Source organism: Alosa pseudoharengus, unplaced genomic scaffold, assembly GCF_046254945.1.
Source record: "Alosa pseudoharengus isolate Yale_2024_CS ecotype anadromous, Long Island Sound unplaced genomic scaffold, YU_APseudo_1.1 YU_APseudo_1.1_scf_17, whole genome shotgun sequence".
In the NCBI taxonomy this organism is placed as follows: Eukaryota; Metazoa; Chordata; class Actinopteri; order Clupeiformes; family Clupeidae; genus Alosa; species Alosa pseudoharengus.
The window spans coordinates 19,071,734-19,090,626 of NW_027468640.1; the positions used below are offsets into that span (position 1 = coordinate 19,071,734).

At 42.4% G+C, this 18,893-nt stretch overlaps 1 protein-coding gene and 1 long non-coding RNA gene across 3 annotated transcripts in view; one reads left to right on the top strand and one right to left on the bottom strand.

Annotated features, from left to right (window-relative positions):
* LOC143127350 (solute carrier family 12 member 3-like) overlaps positions 1-18,893 on the bottom strand; it is a 99,080-nt gene that overhangs the window by 77,078 nt on the left and 3,109 nt on the right. For both annotated transcript variants that reach the window (XR_012987571.1, XM_076288803.1), the window contains exon 2: positions 8,022-8,240. The gene's annotated coding sequence lies outside the window, so the exon portion shown is untranslated. The remainder of the gene's footprint in view (positions 1-8,021; positions 8,241-18,893) is intronic.
* LOC143127379 (uncharacterized) lies at positions 14,948-15,948 on the top strand. Its single transcript, XR_012987581.1, has 3 exons — positions 14,948-15,045; positions 15,681-15,740; positions 15,860-15,948. It is a non-coding gene; the product is annotated as an uncharacterized LOC143127379 (long non-coding RNA).

Below are 18,893 nucleotides of genomic sequence, written 5' to 3' on the forward strand. Positions count from 1 at the left end.
TTTTTGCCACAATGTAGAAATGCAGGGAGTCAAAGTGAAAGCGGGGGTGCGCGCACCAAGGTACTTGTTGTTTCTGCAGAAAGACCTTATACTGTTCTCAGAGCAGCTTTCTCTGTCTATGATCTGCAGCTTTTCTCAAACTATGGGCCTCCTCAACAATTAACCTACTGGTCCACGTAGCCGCGAAATAAAGTTATGCCCGGTGCTTTACACGTTTGATCATTTGCAGCAAGATTGAATTGTATGGAACCGCGGACTGAAAAAAAAGAAATAAACTAGGCTAAAAGTTTCCCCAATTAGAAATACTTATTAATTTGGTGTCATCAACTATATAGACATAGCCCAGTCAGCACACATACGTCTCCAAGATGCTTGGAAAATATCTGAACAGCTTAATTGCATCGCGTTCCATTTAGAACGTCTTATTTGACATGATCTTACAAACGTCGGCGGCATTTCACTGTCAATGTGTGTCGTAGTGCTACATCTACTGGAGATCTTAATGTCTTAAAATACGATCGCGTTCCATTTAGAACATCTTATTTTGATCTTACAAACGGCGGCGTCAAGACACATTTGAGTTCTACATCTGAGAACTAAGATTTCCAGCATGTAGAACTCAAATAGAACGCTTATGAGCGCTCAATGTGTGCGTCCCTGCAGCAAGTGAAACTGGAGGTAATGTGGGCTAGAAGCAACAATAGTTTAAACAACAACGTGGCTTCCTGTAACTATCAATGGACATGGGCGGATTATGAACTTTCGGACCCCTGGGCCCAGATGTATTAAGGCCCCCCCACTAATTGTTGCATATGTGGGAGGGGGGGTTTGGGGGTCCTCCCCCAGAACATTTTTCATTTGTTTGATGTGATTTCCTGTATTCTGGTGCATTTGGGGGATAGCCAATACTAAATGCAATCAGATTCATAGCCTACATCCTGATTTGTTGATATTGAGGCAATGATTCCATGTAAAGGCTTGGGCTTCAGGGCCCCCTGACCCCCTGGGCCTGGACCCGGTAGGCCCGTGCAGTAATCCATCCCTGTCAATGGAAACCATAGAGACTGCTAATCATAATTTTTAAATTGACATTAATTAAGCTGGCTATATGCAACACAATTTATTTATATTCCCTTTGCATATGTTTGGGTAGACTTCAAATGTTTTTGAATTTGAGCTTACAGTTCTGTCACTATTCTGTGTCCTTTACATTTATTTAATAGGTAGCCTATTAGTGATACCTCGAAATTAGGCTGCTGTCTGTTAGGCTAACCCATATACACAAAACATAATTTCTGAAAAGATTTCTTGATTTATAACATGAGATATGTCTCCATGTAGGGTAGTGTCAAATAGTGAAGTGATAGCAGGTAGATCATGTAGGCCTACATGTCACATGAGCCACACATAGGCGCTGCTTCTTCTGTCCCTCTCAAACTGCATTAAAATGGTGTGATTAGCAATCAGAATCTCCCAGGCGCGCGGGAACCTATTTTTGACCAGGGGTGCTGAATAACAAAAATAATGGATGTCCGACGAATGGATGTCCCCCCCCCGATTTAGGATTTTGACTGCTAAATACGTCATTTTAGTGCGGTGTGCGGGTGATGATGGCGAGACGTTTTAGAAAAGGCAGCCACAAATTCCAATGTTCCGCAACAGCACTCCGAGTCCACTGCGCCCACCCTAACCCCACAGAAGCGCACTTGACATCATTAGCCTATTTCAGTATAGCTAAGGAAAATTACTTTTCTGATCGTCAAAACCACACCAGAGATGTTAGGCTTTAAATATAGGCTAATAATCAGGCTGCAATGATCTCGCAAATAGTTTCTGAATAGCCTAAAGTGTGTCGTCTCCACAGCAAGTATGTGTCCTAATAGGCCTAAGTTCTATGTTAGCGACTAGGATAGTGAAATGATTGCACTAGCTATACATTTATTATTTTTGCAAAACTGTAAAACGCAATTAAAGTTTCTTTCAGCTTATCCATGTTTTTTTTGAACGTGTAAATCGCATAGAATATGTAGGCCTATATCAACCGTAGGCCTACACACTTGATCGCTATCACATAGATGAAACCACGCTACGGTTCTTACAGTAGGCTAACTGACTCACGTTCACGTTGATCTCTATAACTGTTAATTTTTAGTAGCCTATTTGAACCTATCCATAACCTTTTTTTGCTATTTGACTACTCATCATTTCACATACAAAAATATAAATGTCAGACAGCGAATTAGTAATTATTAAAAAATATATATAATATTTTTAAAAGATCTATCTTCTGCCAGCAGGGGGTGCTGCAGCACCCTCAGCACCCCCCTTCCCGCGCCCTTGGAATAGAGTTTAGATTCTCTGCCCGAGCCCGAACTTGACCCGACCCGACCCGACCCGCGGGCCGGGTCGGGCCGATATTTCCAGCCACTATCCTCGGGCCGGGCCGGGTCGTTGATCAAGCTTGCTTTTTTTTTTCTTTCTAATCATTAGCCTACTTGGGTGGGGAGCTAAAGCTATGCCATAGTCAGACTCAGAAATATTTTATATTTATCAAAGTAGGCCTAAGTAAGAAGTGTATACAAAGTTAAATAAGTTAGGCTCAGAGTTACAAAACGTCAATTGTAATGTCATCTGCGCAACAAGTGTCATGCGCAGCTTCTCCACTCGCACACATCACACCGGGCCTGCTGTGCTGTATTGTGTAGCTTAAGTGCAACGTGAAGCTTGAAGATGTAAAGATACAAAATGAAAACAGGAGAAATAACTTCGAGGAAGTTTGGAGAAAAGTCAGAGGTATGCATTTGTCAGGTATGCTTTGTTGCGTGCATTAAGTGCGCACGATGTTCACCTATGACAGCAAAAATACTTTAAGATGAACATGAAGCAGGCTTGCCATGGCATAAATAATGATAGCCAGCCTTCAATGTCCTCTTTTGTCCTCTCAATGTCCTCTAAACGGATTTCTGTAGCTCAAACAGCTCGGAATTAGTTGAGAACGTCAGTTATAATGGCCCACGTATTTAAAAAATGTCGGGTTTAAATCGGGCTCGGGCTCATAATTACAGTTAACGTGTCGGGCCGGGTCGGGCTCGGGCACAATGTGCACGGGCTCGGGTAGGGTCGGGCTTGATTTTTTGGGCCCGATCTAAGCTCTACCTTGGAATCTCCCGGACACCAATATAGTCCGCACCCCTCTCAGAAAATACTTACAACGTCCCTATAGGGAGTTATTTATAATTTGGCCAGATTGTTTCATTTTCCTATCCCACAACCCCCACACTTTTAAAAAGCTTGATATGCCTCTGGTGACTGGCATCGGGTGAACGAAGCTTTTCGAAGTTGAACAGGCTATTAAAAATGTGCGCACCTCCATGAATTGAAAAAGACGTTAGGCTACCTGCAAGCTGGCCTATGATTTCATTGCTGAGTTTGCGGCAAAGTAAGCAAGATTTTTTTTTTCTGAGTCAGGATATGGCGAGTCACTGTCATTTATTATGACTGCCGTGCAGCGAAGCGGCGGTCATAGGTTTAGTCAGATTTTTCTTTTTTCTTCTTTTTTTCGTTAGGTATCTGTGACCTAACATGGTCAAAACTGCACAAAATTGGAATTGTAGGATCATTATGACACCCTCTGAATGCACGCCAAGTTTCGTGGAATTCCGTTCATGGGGGGCCATACAATAAATTAATTTATGTTACTGTACACCAACTGGCCTGTAGGTGGCCGGACACAGTTTTCTGTGAATATCTCGAGAACCGTAGGGCCTAGGACAGGGGTGGGCAACTAATTTCCCCAAGGGGCCACATGACAAACTGGGACTGTTGACGAGGGCCGGACCCAAAATACCGAACTCAAGTCTGAACTCAATTCTGTTCAATTCTATTCTGTTCTTGTATTACATTAAGTAAATCATATGGTTTTGTTTACTAGTCGTAAGAACATATGTGAGGGAGACAAAGGAAAAACCGCAATATTTAATCTATGTCCAGTATTTAATCCTCATTCTCGAAAAAGATTTTTTGACATTGACATTTTTTTCAGTTTTCAAAGACTGATATAAAAAAGTACTACAATATCTATATAATTAGGCTAGGTCATGAAAATGTGAAGGAGTCAGTACAACCGATAGGCCTGTGCCACCATTTCATCAACACTCAGCAATATTTCATCATTAAATCATTACCATCATTAAATTAACTCTATGCAGAATTAGACTACGAAAATGTGGAGCAGACAATAGGCTGTCATTAGTTAATCAACATGCACAAAGAAAACTATTTAAAAAATGTAGGCTATGTTTTTGCTTTAACTTTATGCACATAACTGTGATTGGTCAACTCGCTCTGTGTGTTGAGCCGGCTGCTTCAAGCAACCTGTGGGTAGTAGCATCATACTAGTTCGCTAACATAAGCTTTGCAAATAAACTCAGACATATTTTGGTTACAATTACGGGGTTATCCGATTGTAAACTGTCTATCTGCCAGTAACGTTTTGAAATGAACACTTCGTATCGCCAACAAGCAGCAGTAGGAGTTCGTTCTAACAACCTTTGCGGTGGTGAGCGACGCAGACATAAGAGACACAAAACTTTGAAAGGTTTACGCCGACGTAAAGGCAACTGCATTGTGTCGACGCAGAAGCATACATTCTATTCACCAGCACATCAGTGAGGGTGTTTACGTCGTATGCATCCACGCACAAATGTATGGGCGTACAAATAGCAGTCGCTTTCAAAATAAAAACAACGATATTGATGTGCATGCATTATCTCTATGCTAGGCTCTTGACTATTGTTCTTTCACGGACCTTACGCGGGCCGGTCAGGGAAAGCCCACGGGCCGGATGTGGCCCGCGGGCCGTATGTTGCCCATGTATGGCCTAGGAGGACCACCTTTTTTGTGTATGTTGGTCTTAAGGGGCCATGTCTATTAATCTAATCATGTTTTGTTACTTGTTGTCTAGCACAGCGGTCCCTAACCACCGGGCCGCGGGACATTCCTAACCGGGCCGTAGCCTACGACATAAGTTAAAAAAAAAAATGCATGCAAAGTAAACTCAATTTAATTCGCAATAATGTCACGTTTTTACATGACATAGGCCTATATGCAGTTGTTTGATTGCACGCATGTTTGCATTTTGCAAGGTCTATTTTCTTACGTCTGTCTGTTCCGCCTTCAACACATATAGCCTTCAGCGCTGCGCAGCCTCAGGTCAGCTCACTTCACTTGATCAGTTCTTGGCGAACGGTAGTGTCACACGAAGTTAGCTAAACTGCTAGAATGAGCAACAAAAAACAAGCATCTTTAGCAGGTCACTGGCCAGAGTGTTTGAGTTGCGAGAGCCGCTGCAGAGATTTCTTACAGAAAAAAAGTAACCGTTAGCTGCACATTTTAGTGATGAGGACTGGGTGTCAAAACTCGCTTACCTGTGTGACATATTCGGGTTGCTTAATGACCTTAACCTGTCACTCCAGGGAAGAATGACGACTGTCTTTAAACTGGCAGATAAAGTCGCTGCATTTACAGTAAAGCCAAGCTTGATTTGTGGGGACGACGAGTGGACCGGGGTGTATTTGATATGTTCCAAACAGTAGTGGGGGTTTTGGGAGAGACTGAGGCAGGGCCCTTTCTCTCGCAGCTGGTGCGCGATCACCTTGTTGCGCTTTCAAATGAGTTTGAGCGTTAGGCTACTTCCCATCCTCCAAAGATCCACGGCAAACCAATGAGTGGGTCCGCAACCCATTTGTCAATATCCCGAATAGTCCTAACTTGTCAGCGCAGGAGGAAGAGCAGTTGATCGAAATTGCAAATGACAGTGGTCTTAAGAGTGTGTATCAGGAAACCTCTCTGGCAGGTTTTTGGATCAAAACCAATGCAGAATATCCCGAGATAGCCGTAAAAGCGATGAAAACGTTGCTACCATTTCCCACCACGTATCTATGCGAGGCCGGGTTTTCTGCAATGACTGCAACTAAGACCAAATTGCGCAATCGACTGGACATTTCAAACACACTGAGGGTGTCACTGTCTTCCATCACCCCCAGATGGAACCTTGTTGCAGGGAAACAAGCACAGGGCTCCCACTGATTATATTCGTAATGCACGTTTAGTTCCCATGTTTTGTTCCCATATTTTGTTAAGCATGTTCACACTTGATATATGTAGCTTCAAGTTGTTCAATTTTCATAGTTAATATTGTTCAATTTTCACTTCTTCAAGTTCACGTTTTTCACATTTTTAAGAGTTTGTTACCTTCACTGTTCATACATAACTGGAGCTAGTTCTTTTCAAGTAATGCATGCACAACACATATGGAACATGGAACCCCCGAACCCCAACCCCCCCCCTGGTCCGTGAAAAAAAAATGGGAATCAAACCGGTCCATGGTACATAAAAGGTTGGGGACCCCTGGTCTAGCAGATACCAGTGAGAATTGAGTGTGCATAATGCAATTCAATGAGACAGTTAGAATCATATATGCCTTTCAGCGTGACTTATTTTTGTGGAAAAAATGTGCTGGACTGGACGGCGTCGTGTGTGTTTCTGCTCATTGACAAATAGCGTTCAGCACAAAGATTAATTAATTACCCTGTTAAACTGTTCGTCTTTGTTACACTAGTTTGATTTGATTTCATGATGTAGCCTATGATAAACACCATATGGCCAAATATGTGACTCAGCTAATGTTATAGGCTATACAATTTCCCCTCTTGAAGACAAGCTGGTGTACTTATTAGACTACTATTAAAATGCACCGACGGTAGCCTAGGCACCAGGCTATCGCATGATTCCATGCACGTAAGTGAAAGGGCCTCAGATCTGTCAAGTTCGCACAGGGTCTCGCACCCCCTTGCGACCGCCCTGCAGCTCCTCCTAAGACAGCGGGGAAAAAGTTAAAATAGCCTACGTGATAAACCCGAGAAAAGTTGACAGGTTTGTTTAGGTCCCGGTGATTATTTGTGAAATTGTGCAAATGACAGCCTTTCCAAGGCATTTCAATGAAGGAGTCATAGCATGCAAGCTCCCAAATTGACACAGTACAGAAGGCATCAATAAATTGATGGGACTGGGGAGGGTCATGTGTTTTTTCTCAATCACTTTGGAGGGTCATAGAAAAATGTTTTGCTGGCGAGGGAGGGTCATGTCTTTTTTGACCAACGCTCCTAAAACTCCTCCGGTAGTCCCTTAAATAAATAACGAACAGTCCCTAACTAGAATATGCTTCAACTTATATTTCTTTCGAAATGTTGACAATGTTGCACTCAATATGCATATTTTATATAATATGACTGACAGAAATATAAAAGTTTGCTTATGGCTTATGATAGGTCAAGCCGCCACATTAAATCAATATGCAGCTTCCACCAGAAAACTGGGGCTGGGGAATATCGTGGATCGTGAAATAATTTCAGTGGCATATTTCGGTGGCACTAGCTAAGCTATGTGTCGTGGAACTCGAGGACATGTCTACTGCTAGCTAGGCGACAGGTCTTACGAAGGCGAAATTTGGCCAGTGGGATTTTGTCTAGATCGGTCACATTGTCCCAATAACATTGTGGCAACAACAGATTCAGGATAAACAAAACTGAGCCTTATATGCACATGAGGTCGTAATGGTCTTGCCAAACGCTAAAACATGAATGCATCCTACCTTATCTGTTGTCACTTGGAATTTGAAATTTGGCTTTTCACAATCCAACGATATATCCAAAGTGTAAACTAGTTGGTGATGGCATATGAAAGTAGGCCTATCATGTATGCTACACGGAGTTCTGACAGGGCTTTCACTTTGACCTCTATAGCATTTAATTTTAAGCAGGCTATATTCAAACATATACATAACCTTTTGTTGCTATTTGCCTCATTTGATATACAAAAAAAATGTCAGACAGCGAATTAGTAATGATTTGAAAGAAATCCAACTTCTGCCAGCAGGGGCTGATGCAGCACCCTTAGCAACCACCCTCACATGCCCTTGCTCAAATTCTTGATTAAAGAAAAAGAAAAACATTTATACAGACCTTATTTTGTGAAGGAAATGACTGAAGTTCAAGCGCAGCTCACGATTTCTAAATGTCATTAAGTGACCGCAAATTTATACTTTCAGCGGCAACACCTCTCTTCATACTGCTCCTCCTATTCCCCACTCCCCCCCAGTGACAAGGATGACTCCAGATGACACCGGACGTTGCTCAAGCATTTCCTCAGAATCAGCAGCCTTTTTTCTTAGAAATGTCAACCTGCACATGGAAGGAAAAACAAAACAAACACAAAAATGTCAAAGCAATGGCAGATAGGGGAAGACAAAACAAAGAGTTCAACCGGAGGTACTGACAGTAACCTCGTCTCTACAAACGCCTCTTGGTGTTGACTACAGGTGGCACAGGATGTAGAAGGTAAAAGTCCTTGATGAGGGAGGAATCCAAGATGTCCCCACAGGGCCAGCAGGAGGCAATCCTGCGCCCTGAGCAAAATAGGAATATGATCGCCCCCATGTTCATTGACTGTGTGCTACTTTGGACTGTGTGCTACCTTTGCAAAAGCCCCTGACTGCAGCATGCAGATCGGTTTTGGGCTCAATTTGTGGGGGAGCTCGACATGGCTACTTTCCAGCGCTACTGGACTGCATGAAAAAATTATAACAATTTTGCGGGACAATTGCAACTGGGCCTCACAGAAAAAACAATAGCCTACAATTAAGCAATTAAGGCTTTCTAGTAACATAAACATATTATTATTACAACAGGCTATTACAGAAATTGGACTTGAATATGATGCCATCTGGTGTGTATTTAAACGTGACATAGGAACGCTCTTCGGGTGTCGCTGTCTCATATCACCCCGTGATAGGACCTTATTGCAGGGAAACGAGCTCAGGGCTCCCCTGATTTGGTGATACGGTGAGATGCAAATTTTGCCTTATTACATTGTCGCCCCCTCTGCTACGTTTCACTGCTAGTAACCTGGCAATTCAGGCTAGATCAGCACCCTCGAGAGGTTTTTCAACCTGTGCACTGTATTCTGCAGTGCTAGGCTTTGAACATCTCTTTCATGACTGTTATTTAAACAATATCACTAAAAATGAATTGCTTGCTCCCGCATAAACCATCTATGGCATTATTATGACTGCCGCGCAGCGAAGCGGCGGTCATATAGGTTTAGTCAGATTTTTTTTTTTTCTTTTTCGCATGCCCAAATTTCCGTCAATGAATCCCGGGACACTGAAAGACCGGGGTACACGAAACTTGGTGGGCATATGGATAGCATGGAACCATCGTTTTTCGTTTTGATCTGTAGCCCCCCCGCTGGACTGCACCCCCCAAAAGGAGGGTAGGGCAGACACAGTTTTCTGTGAATATCTCGAAAACTGTAGGGTTTAGGAGGACCATTTTTTTTTTGTATGTTGATCTCAAGGGGCCATGTCAACCCATTCCATAACCACTCATTTCATGTATAGCGCCACCTAGTTAAACACAAAAAAGTAAAAATGAGGTGTTGTAATTGAAGGTATCTGTGACCTAACATAGTCAAAACTGCATGAAATTGGAAGTGTAGGATCATTATGACACCCTCTGTATGCACGGCAAGTTTTGTGGAATTCCGTTCATGGGGGGCCACACAATAAATTAATTTATGTTACTATACACCAACTGGCCTGTAGGTGGCCGGAGACAGTTTTCTGTGAATATCTCGAGAACCGTAGGGCCTAGGAGGTCCACCTTTTTTATGTATGTTGGTCTTAAGGGGGCATGTCAACCCATCCCATTACCACTTATTTCATGTATAGCGCCACCTAGCAAAAAATTAGGTGTTTTCATCACAATATCTCTGGCTGACAAGGTCAAAACTGCACGAAATTAAAAGTGTAGGATCATTATGACACCCTCCGAATGCATGCCAAGTTTTGTGTACTTTCGTTCATGGGGGGCCTTACAATAAAATAATTTATGTGTACATTTAGTGACGTACACCAACAAGGATTCCCGGGACACTGAAAGACCGGGGTACACAAAACTTGGTGGGCATGTACCCCCACATGGATAGCATGGAACCGTCATTTTTCGTTTTGATCTGTAGCCCCCCCCCCCCCGCTGGACTGGACCCCCCGAAAGGAGGGTAGGGCAGACACAGTTCTCTGTGAATATCTTGAGAACTGTAGAGCCTAGGATGACCATTTTCTTCCGTATGTTTGCCTCCAGGGGTCATGTTAACCCATTTCATGTGCACACATGTGCACAAACACATACACACACACATACATTCACAGTAATCATACGTATGACACATACTCACACAGTAGACATATGTACGCTTGCATGCACAGGCACATACGCAGGCACATACACAAGCACGCACACACACACACACTCACACACACACACACCCACACACATAACACAAACAATCAAGAATTTCTCAGAATTATGAACAGGCAAGATGGAGGTGGGGTTGTATAAAATGAATTTTACATGTGAAATCTATGAACTAATCATGTTTTGGTACTTGTTGTCTAGCAGATACCAGTGAGAATTGAGTGTGGATAATGCAATTTAGTGAGACAGTTAGAATCATATAGGCCTTTCAGCGTGATTTCTTTATGTGGAAAAAATGTGCTGGACTGGGCGGCGGTCATATTTTGTACCGCTCTGCGGTACATCTAGTTTGACAATCAATGTGTTTTCAATATTGTAGCCTATAGCTTGTTGCAGTGAGTTGCAGTGACACTGGCATACAAGTCAGTGTTGCCAGGTCACGTGAGGAAAAACAAGCAGCAGGTCTCTAAAAATAAGCTCAAAAGAAGCGACACAATACCAAATAGTTAGCATCCACTCCCCGAACCCCTGGGGCGGTCATGTTAGAGGAGCCTACAGTTACAGCGCGGAGTCGACGCAGAGCCAAGACCAAAAGAAGCGACCGCAAACAACAAGCCCAAGTCGCTTATAATAAGTGGACTATGGCAACACTGATACAAGTCTCTACACTGTTGATGTAGCCTATTGAATAAACTGAAAATTTCAAAACATCCAGACTAGGCTATTCGTCATGTCGAGATGTCATTTTAGCTAACGTGGTTAGCGGTTTCTCGGACGCAATAGAGCAGTTTGTCCACACTTCAACAACCCACAAACATGAAATATTCTGTTTAAAATTTCAAAAAGGATAGACACTAAATTAAGTTTTGAGTTTAGTGCAGTAGCTTAAACACACACATAATTTAGTGGCTTTATACATAGAGCGAGCGCATAGTTTTTAATGCCTGGTACAATCTTATAGGCTACAGACAAGGCTTACATGCTATAAATATGAGACATGTTTTGACCAGAGACAAAGCTAGGTGGACATAATGTATCCTGTTTTCTGGATCAGGTAAGACGGGATGAGAGAGTGCACTTGCATCGCCTAGACTCACTAACCCCAAGGCACAACCAGGTTACATCAGTCTATGAGAGCCACCGATGGGCTGCTTAGAAAGTTGACTCTGTTGTGTAATGTTACTATTTGACTGAGAAACTGAGCTTTGTAAGATAAACCTTTTATTTATTAAACTTGGTCAGCACACATGTTCAGCATGACTTTTTCATTCTCTTAATCTACTGATGCCATATCACGTATCTCCTATGTATCAGGTAGCTATGCCATTACTGCAGCCATCTAGTGGTTGGGAGTTAACCTCATTCACTTATTATTACATCCCCTTTTCTTTAGATGTAGCTACCATACACTTAAACAAGCTATATCTAGCAAACAACATCTGTGAGGTATTTTTTTATTTTATTTTTTTGAACATGAACATGAATTTTTTCACATTCGCAATACTTGGTGAACAACTGTCCATGTCCATGAACTCAGACTTTTTAATTGAAAGGATACAGAAGCCTTCAAAGATTCAGCCTGTCAGGTGCTTTTACACTACGTGTGGATCGTCTCAACACAGGCAAGTTAGTCTCTTCAGCTCTTTGGTTTTCATTGGGTACTGGTTCAGCCGAAGCAGTGCAGGCTGGATATTCCTTAGAAGATTCATCTGTCTGTCCTGGCAAGGTGTCTTGTGTTTTCAGCAGACTCCGACGATTCCTTCTCAAGATTTGACCATCCTCGGTTCTCACTGTGTAGGACCTTGGACTCTCTTCCTCAAGCACAGTCGCTTTCTTGATCCAGGTGTTGGAATCTTGGATTCTCACTAAGCTTTTTGTTGACTTATCATAGTTTGCCTTTTGTCTCTTTTGCAGAAGTCTTTGTTTTTGTTTCACTTTGTTCTGCTTCTGTTCAGAAGTGTAAGGGATTGTGGTGCGTAGCCTACATCCTATAAGAATTTTTGCAGGAGACATGCCATGTTCAAGCGGCGATGCACGATAACTCAACAGAGCTAGATATGGATCTGAATTACTGTCCTGTGCTTTCTTGAGCAGCTGTTTGACTATGTGCACACCTTTCTCTGCCTGTTTCTCTTTCCGTTTGACTAGGCATACAAGGGGCTAGAAGTCACATGTCGAAAATCATATTCTTTCGCAAAATCCTGGAACTCTTTGCAGCTATAGGATGGACCATTGTCAATGTAGACAATCTGAGGAATCCCATGCCTTGCAAATATCGACTTCATGTGTTTGATCACACAGGCCGCTAACATATTGGGAATCAGTGCCATCTCTGGATAGTTGGACAGGTAATCAATCACCAGTAGATCATTCTTGCCATTCAAGTAAAACAAATCAGTCCCAACTTTTTGCCATCTGTGATAGTCATGGGCTCTTTTGGCTGTTGTAACTCACCTCGTGGCCAATCTTCACTCAAAAGCTTGATGACTTTCAGCAAGACAGCATCCTACATTGTCTCAGCAGCGATCAGCTTGGATTTCATGTCAGACATAGGTAGTGACTCAGTGATCATGCTTCAGCTACATTCAGCTTCATGCTCAGATGTCCACTTGAACTCACACCTGTCACGCAGAAGTTCTCTCAAGTATACGGTCTTCGACGACAAGTTTGGAATGAATTTTCCAATGAAATAGATCATGCCTAATGCACGTAACACCTTTTTTGTCTTCAGGCCTTGCCATTTCTAGTATTGCTTTTATTTTGCTTTTGTCTGGTTCTACACCTTCTTTGATCAACTTCTCCCCAAGAAAGGTGATTTCCTTCACTCTAAACTGACATTTGGATCTGTTCAGCTTTAACCCGTACTCCTGGACTCTTTGAAGGACCTGGTTGAGCCTGTTATTGTGTTGCTCCAGTGTCGATCCCCAAAGGACTACATCATCCACATACACACGTACATCTTCAATGCCCCCTATGATGTGCTCCATAGTTCTGTGGAATACTTCAGGAGTGGAGCAAATTCCGAAAGGCATTCTCAGGAAACAGCTCGGCCATACGGTGTATTGAATGTACAGTGCTTTGTACGGTCCTCATGCAGCTTTAACTGCCAGAAGCCTTGCGAAGCATCCAATTTACTAAAGTATGTGGCACCGGCCATTTCACTTGTTATCTCATCTCTGGTTGGTATTTGATAATGTTCTCTTTTTATGTTGTTATTCAGGTCTTTTGGATCTATACACACGCGCAAGTCTCCATTTGGTTTCCAGACACACACCATCGAATTCACCCATTCTGTTGGCTCTTCAACTTTCTTTATCACTCCCAGTGACGTCATTCTTTCTAGTTCTTGCTTCAACTTTTCTCGCAGGGGCGCTGGAACCCGCCTGGGAGCATGGACGACTGGCTGTGCATCATCCTTCAGTTGTAATTTATAGGTGAATGGTAAGACACCAAACCCCTTGAAAATGTCTGGATATTGATTCACTATCAACTCCACACTGTGCTGTGCATTGACATTGTTAAAGGGGTGGTTCAGGATTTTGGACATAAGACCTCATTTCCAAGTAAGCAAGTGTGATAAGTGTGATAAGACTGTTTTTAGTGGCAGGCTAGCACATACCGTTGACTTGCGCTAGCCTAGCACCTGCGAACTCTGCAATTAGAAGGACTGAATGAAACGTGTTGAAAACGGTCTCCACTGATAAATATCACACTTGCTTACTTGGAAATGAGGTCCTATGTCCAAAATCCTGAACCACCCCTTTAATGCAGTAAACCCTCTTCACTAAGCCTAAATTTTCACATGCAGTGTCACCTAGTAGCCAGTCATGTCCATCTGGGACAACTATGAACATAAGGTGATGTTCCTTTTCTTTAAGTTTCACCTTTAGTCTGCATGTGCCTTTTGTGTTGATGTTTTGTCCATTGTAGGCTTTGAGCTTGACTGAACTGGGATGTATCTGTGGTTTCACCTTCATGGCTTTGATGTCCCGCTCGCTTATTAAATTGGCCTTTGCCCCTGTGTCTACCTTTAGAGGAATGAGTGCACCGTTTATCTGCAATGGCACAATCCACTTGTCCTGTTTTGCACAGTTTATTTGAGCACTGTTCAGTCTCTTGGCTTAAAATCAGCCTGAGCAACCATGCCTACAAAGAATGTATCTGATAGGTCAGTTTCTTCAACTGTTTGGACACGTTCACCTCCACTCTGTTTCCCTTTGGAAAAGCATTGCTTAGCGAAGTGATTTTTCCCTTTACATTTATTGCAAATTTTGCCATATGCTGGACATTGCTTAGGAGCATGATGGTTGCCACATCTTTTACACGCAAATGTCTGTATTTTTCTGTGGTCTTTTCTGTTTCTGTGTTGGCCTAGTCACTGCAGCCACTCAGGCCCGTCGCTAGAAGGCAAGCAAACCAAGCAATTGCTTGGGGCCCCCAGCTGGCCAGGGGCCCCAAGACAACGACTGGTTAAGAATAAAATGCAACGACAAACTGTGAGCGCCCCTTTGATAGTCATGCAGTAAAGTGCAACGACACTGTTACCGGCAATACCGGGATCCCCCTCAAGGGGGCCCCTCTCAGTAGTCGCTGACAGCAGCCAGCCAGGTTTGTGATCTCTCCTGCCGCGAAAATATAAAACAGGCAGTCATAATGAAGCGGAGTTATGCGTCCGGAAGCCAGAAAAGAAAGAAGAGAAAGGAAGAGGATGACAAGAAAAAACAAGATAGTGGTAAGTGATACATTACACTGAATAAAATAGCTCTACTTGTAATGGTGTAATGTCGCAGCAGGAAGGCTAGCCTAGCAAAAAATGTTTATGTTAACTACCTGCTTGACGGCCAATGCTGCTTGTAACAAACTAGAACAGTTAGAGCAACCGAACGGACGGAATATGGTTACATACTGTAATATGTTTATTAACGGGATAAGGAAGACGCAGATCTTTCCAGAATCACTGTTTATCGTATTTAATGACATAACATTGCTATAGCTTTGTAATAGGTTTTGATGAAAGTGGCATAGCTTCTCTGTTATACTAACTATTCGACCCTGATAATCTATTTACCAAATGGGGGTTAGGAAAACCACACGATAAATTCCGTGCATCAAAGCAGACTGGAACATTCATGTCTAGCAGTATTCATGCACGCCAGCTGTTTACTGTCTTTAAAGTACCAGGTGCGTCTGTCTAATTCTCAAACAGCAGAATGCTTTTAAATGCTATGTTAAGCTACAAGTAGGCCTATGTTAATGTATAACATTAGCTTGGGATGTTTTTACAGTAAGCATTGGTAGAAAGCAGCTGCATCCCTTCTAAATATCAAAATATGGAAATGCTAACATATCTTTTCTTTCTCCCTAAAGGTGCTTTGCTTAAATTTCTCAGCCCTCAGGCTCTTCCTAAGGATACCTCCACTGATGAAGGTAGAGTGAATTTCTCTCACTGAGCTGAGCTGTTAATGACCTTTTCCAATATGCTAACAGTGAAATGGTCAAACGTACTTCACAGGTAATTTCAGATTTTTTTTCAATTATTTTCCCAGGTACACCATAAACTTCATCCTCCATGCATGAGGAAGAAGCTGACATTGGATTTTATAGTATGGTGGTGTTTTTGCAAATGTTCAAAATGTTCAAAAATAATGCACAGTATATATATGCAATAGGGGTGTAACGGTACACAGAAGTCACGGTTCGGTTCATACCTCGGTTCGGACATCACGGTTCGGTACGAGTTCGGTACAATGGAGGGAAAAGCAAAACAAAAATGCAGAAAGCATTTTTTTTTGTACATGTCTCAGGCTGTACCACCTAGTGTCATACAGTCTCTTCCCTGAGCTATCTGCAAGAGCCTGAAGTGTGTAAGATGTAGGCTAAACAGTACAATAAGTACCCAGACTCCATCTGTAACTTGTAAACAAAATAAGACAATCAGCTATAAAACTGGGCCTACAGCATCTCTTATTTCTGAAAGTGCAAATTACATAGAAAAAATATTTTTTTAAATCCACTTAAGCAAGACCTTCAACATCTGTGTTTAGTTGTATATGGAAGGGTCTACAATTTGCCTCAATATTTTTTTTATTGTGTGTAAAGTAATAATCTAGCCTACTAACTGTGAAAATATCACACTATTTTCAGTCAACAGTTTAAAAAAAAAAAACGAAATTGCTCCTTTCATTTCATACACAGACTACAAGTCACGTGACTTTGCCCTTTGACGTTAACTCACCGTAGCATGGTTTGTTTATTAGCCTGGTTAGCGTTGTCACTTTATTTTACTCTATGCACTTAACACTACCAGAACCTCATGTGAGAAGTTACAAGTTACCCCAACATAAAGGTAATTACCACGCGATTTACATAGCTTTCTGTCATTACGAAATAATTTCATTTAAGCCATAGGTTTTGGCCCTATTTGTATGTGTATCCAAAGGCTGCTGAAGCGCAGGGGAAGTTTTTTCCCCTCGTTTCAGTGATTGGTAGCCTACATCATCTGGGTGATGGCTTCGAATATGTGTAGCATTTTTTCCACTCACATACCCAACAACTGCTGAACAACGCCGACACACAGTTTCATCTTATCCACCACTCTTTCGCCTGTACTGACGTTACTGTAACTGAAGTTCTCAAACTTGCGATCTTAAAGAGACTAGCGGATCCTCTAACTCTTGTGGGTCTAACCTTAGTGCTGCTAATGACTGACTGACTCGACCGACGACCTGACAAAAAAACATAGTCGCCAATCAGAGCTTCAGAGCTAAGGCGAGGCTACAGATTAGCGTTAGGTGTCGCTAAAGAACTCGCGTAACTCTCGCTACTTAACAGTAATTGCGCATGACATTAATTAATCCGCACACGAGTTTTATGTATTTTTATACCGTGTATTCTCCGTGTAAATTCATGCACCGAACCGTGACGCCCGTACCGTTTCGGTTCAATACGAATACATGAACCGTTACACCCCTAATATGCAACACTGTCAACATTTTTTATTTATATAAAGTGTGGGTGAACTTAAACTGTATGGCTATGCTGTGGTTCCTGTAGGCTTTGCGTGCGGTGGTGGTGGTGGGGGGGCCTCCATGTCCATTTTGCTTGGGGCCCCCAAATTTCTTGAAACGGCCCTGCAGCCACTGGCGCTGCAGCAACGTCATGATCCTTCTGCTCATTGAACGTTTTTGCATGCTGCTGGGCTAGTTAACCTCTCCCTCACTTTTTTGTCATGTGTCCCGAATACTATCTGATCCCGTATCATTGAATCTCTAAGCTCTCCAAAGTTACACGTCCTTGCTTTAAGCTTCAAGTCCGTCAAAGACACATCAAAACTGTCTGTTTGTAGCTACATGCGTGAACGAAACACATACCGTTCAAACGTTTCGTTTTTCTTTGGTGAACAGTGTTCATCAAACTTTTCCACAATATTCTGCCCCGCTCCCGCATTAATGTGTCATTTTTAGTCCTGCTCCCGAGTCCCGCCCACATCTGTAACATGATGTCCCGCTCCCGCCCGCTAAAGCCCGCATGCAGGAGGGATAGCCTATTCAGTTTTTCTTTCTGTCTCACGAAAGGAGCACACACACCAGATGTCAGTTTCTTGGTTCTGAATGTAGGCTAACAACTGAAGTAGGCCTAGTCTGGTGCCCTCTTCCTCTGTCATGCTTTCGATTTCGAGTTTTAACAATGAGCAGCAGGAACAAATTGAACACACGTAAACGACAATATAGGCTATAGGCAGTGTTGGGAGTAATGCGTTACAAAAGTAATGTAATTACTGTAATATATTGCTGTTTGCAGTAACGCGGTAATGTAAGGCATTACTAAAAAAAATTGGGTAATATTTTACTCGGTACAAACTTCAGTAACGCGCGTTACAATGCATTTTAACCCGAAATTAAGTGGTGGTTTTTTTTTATACATATTCGCAAACACCACAGCGAGAACAGAGAAGAAAAAATTGCGCATAATAGTAGAACGTTATCTCCTGATACTAGTTGAAGATGACTGTGGCTGCAGCAGACTCGAAGTCGGATTATTTGCTGGATAGACATAAGCCTACGCTCATTATTTTCAGCTTGTCAGAGACAAGGATATGAAGAACATAATAGTTAAGTGCACTTTGTGTGCGAAACCGAAAGATCTCTCTATGCCTCGCGAAATAGCACAAGTAGTTTAATGAAACATCTAACGTGGTGCCATGCTAATCTTTTTGATTCTTGTTAAAAAACAAACTATGCTCTTAGTAGTGCATGTCAGCTTTGTGCTGTGAACTTGAATTAAAGAGATAAAGGGATAGAAATGCAGAAAAAGATTGTGTAGCATGGCAATGCCACCGCTCCCACCACGCGCATCATGCACTTTGCGTAGGGCATCAAAGGACAGAGGGGGCACCCAAATATAGCCAATGAAAAGTAGCTTTACTGCAAACGGTGTTTCACTCAATAACGTTTACAATGTCAAAATGCACTAACACCATGTTACATGCAAGTTTGATACTTTTTAGGTTCTCTCAATCTCCACCACCTAGTAGGCTACTAGAATGGAATTGGTGGAATTGGTTTTTTTGGGGTCTTCAAT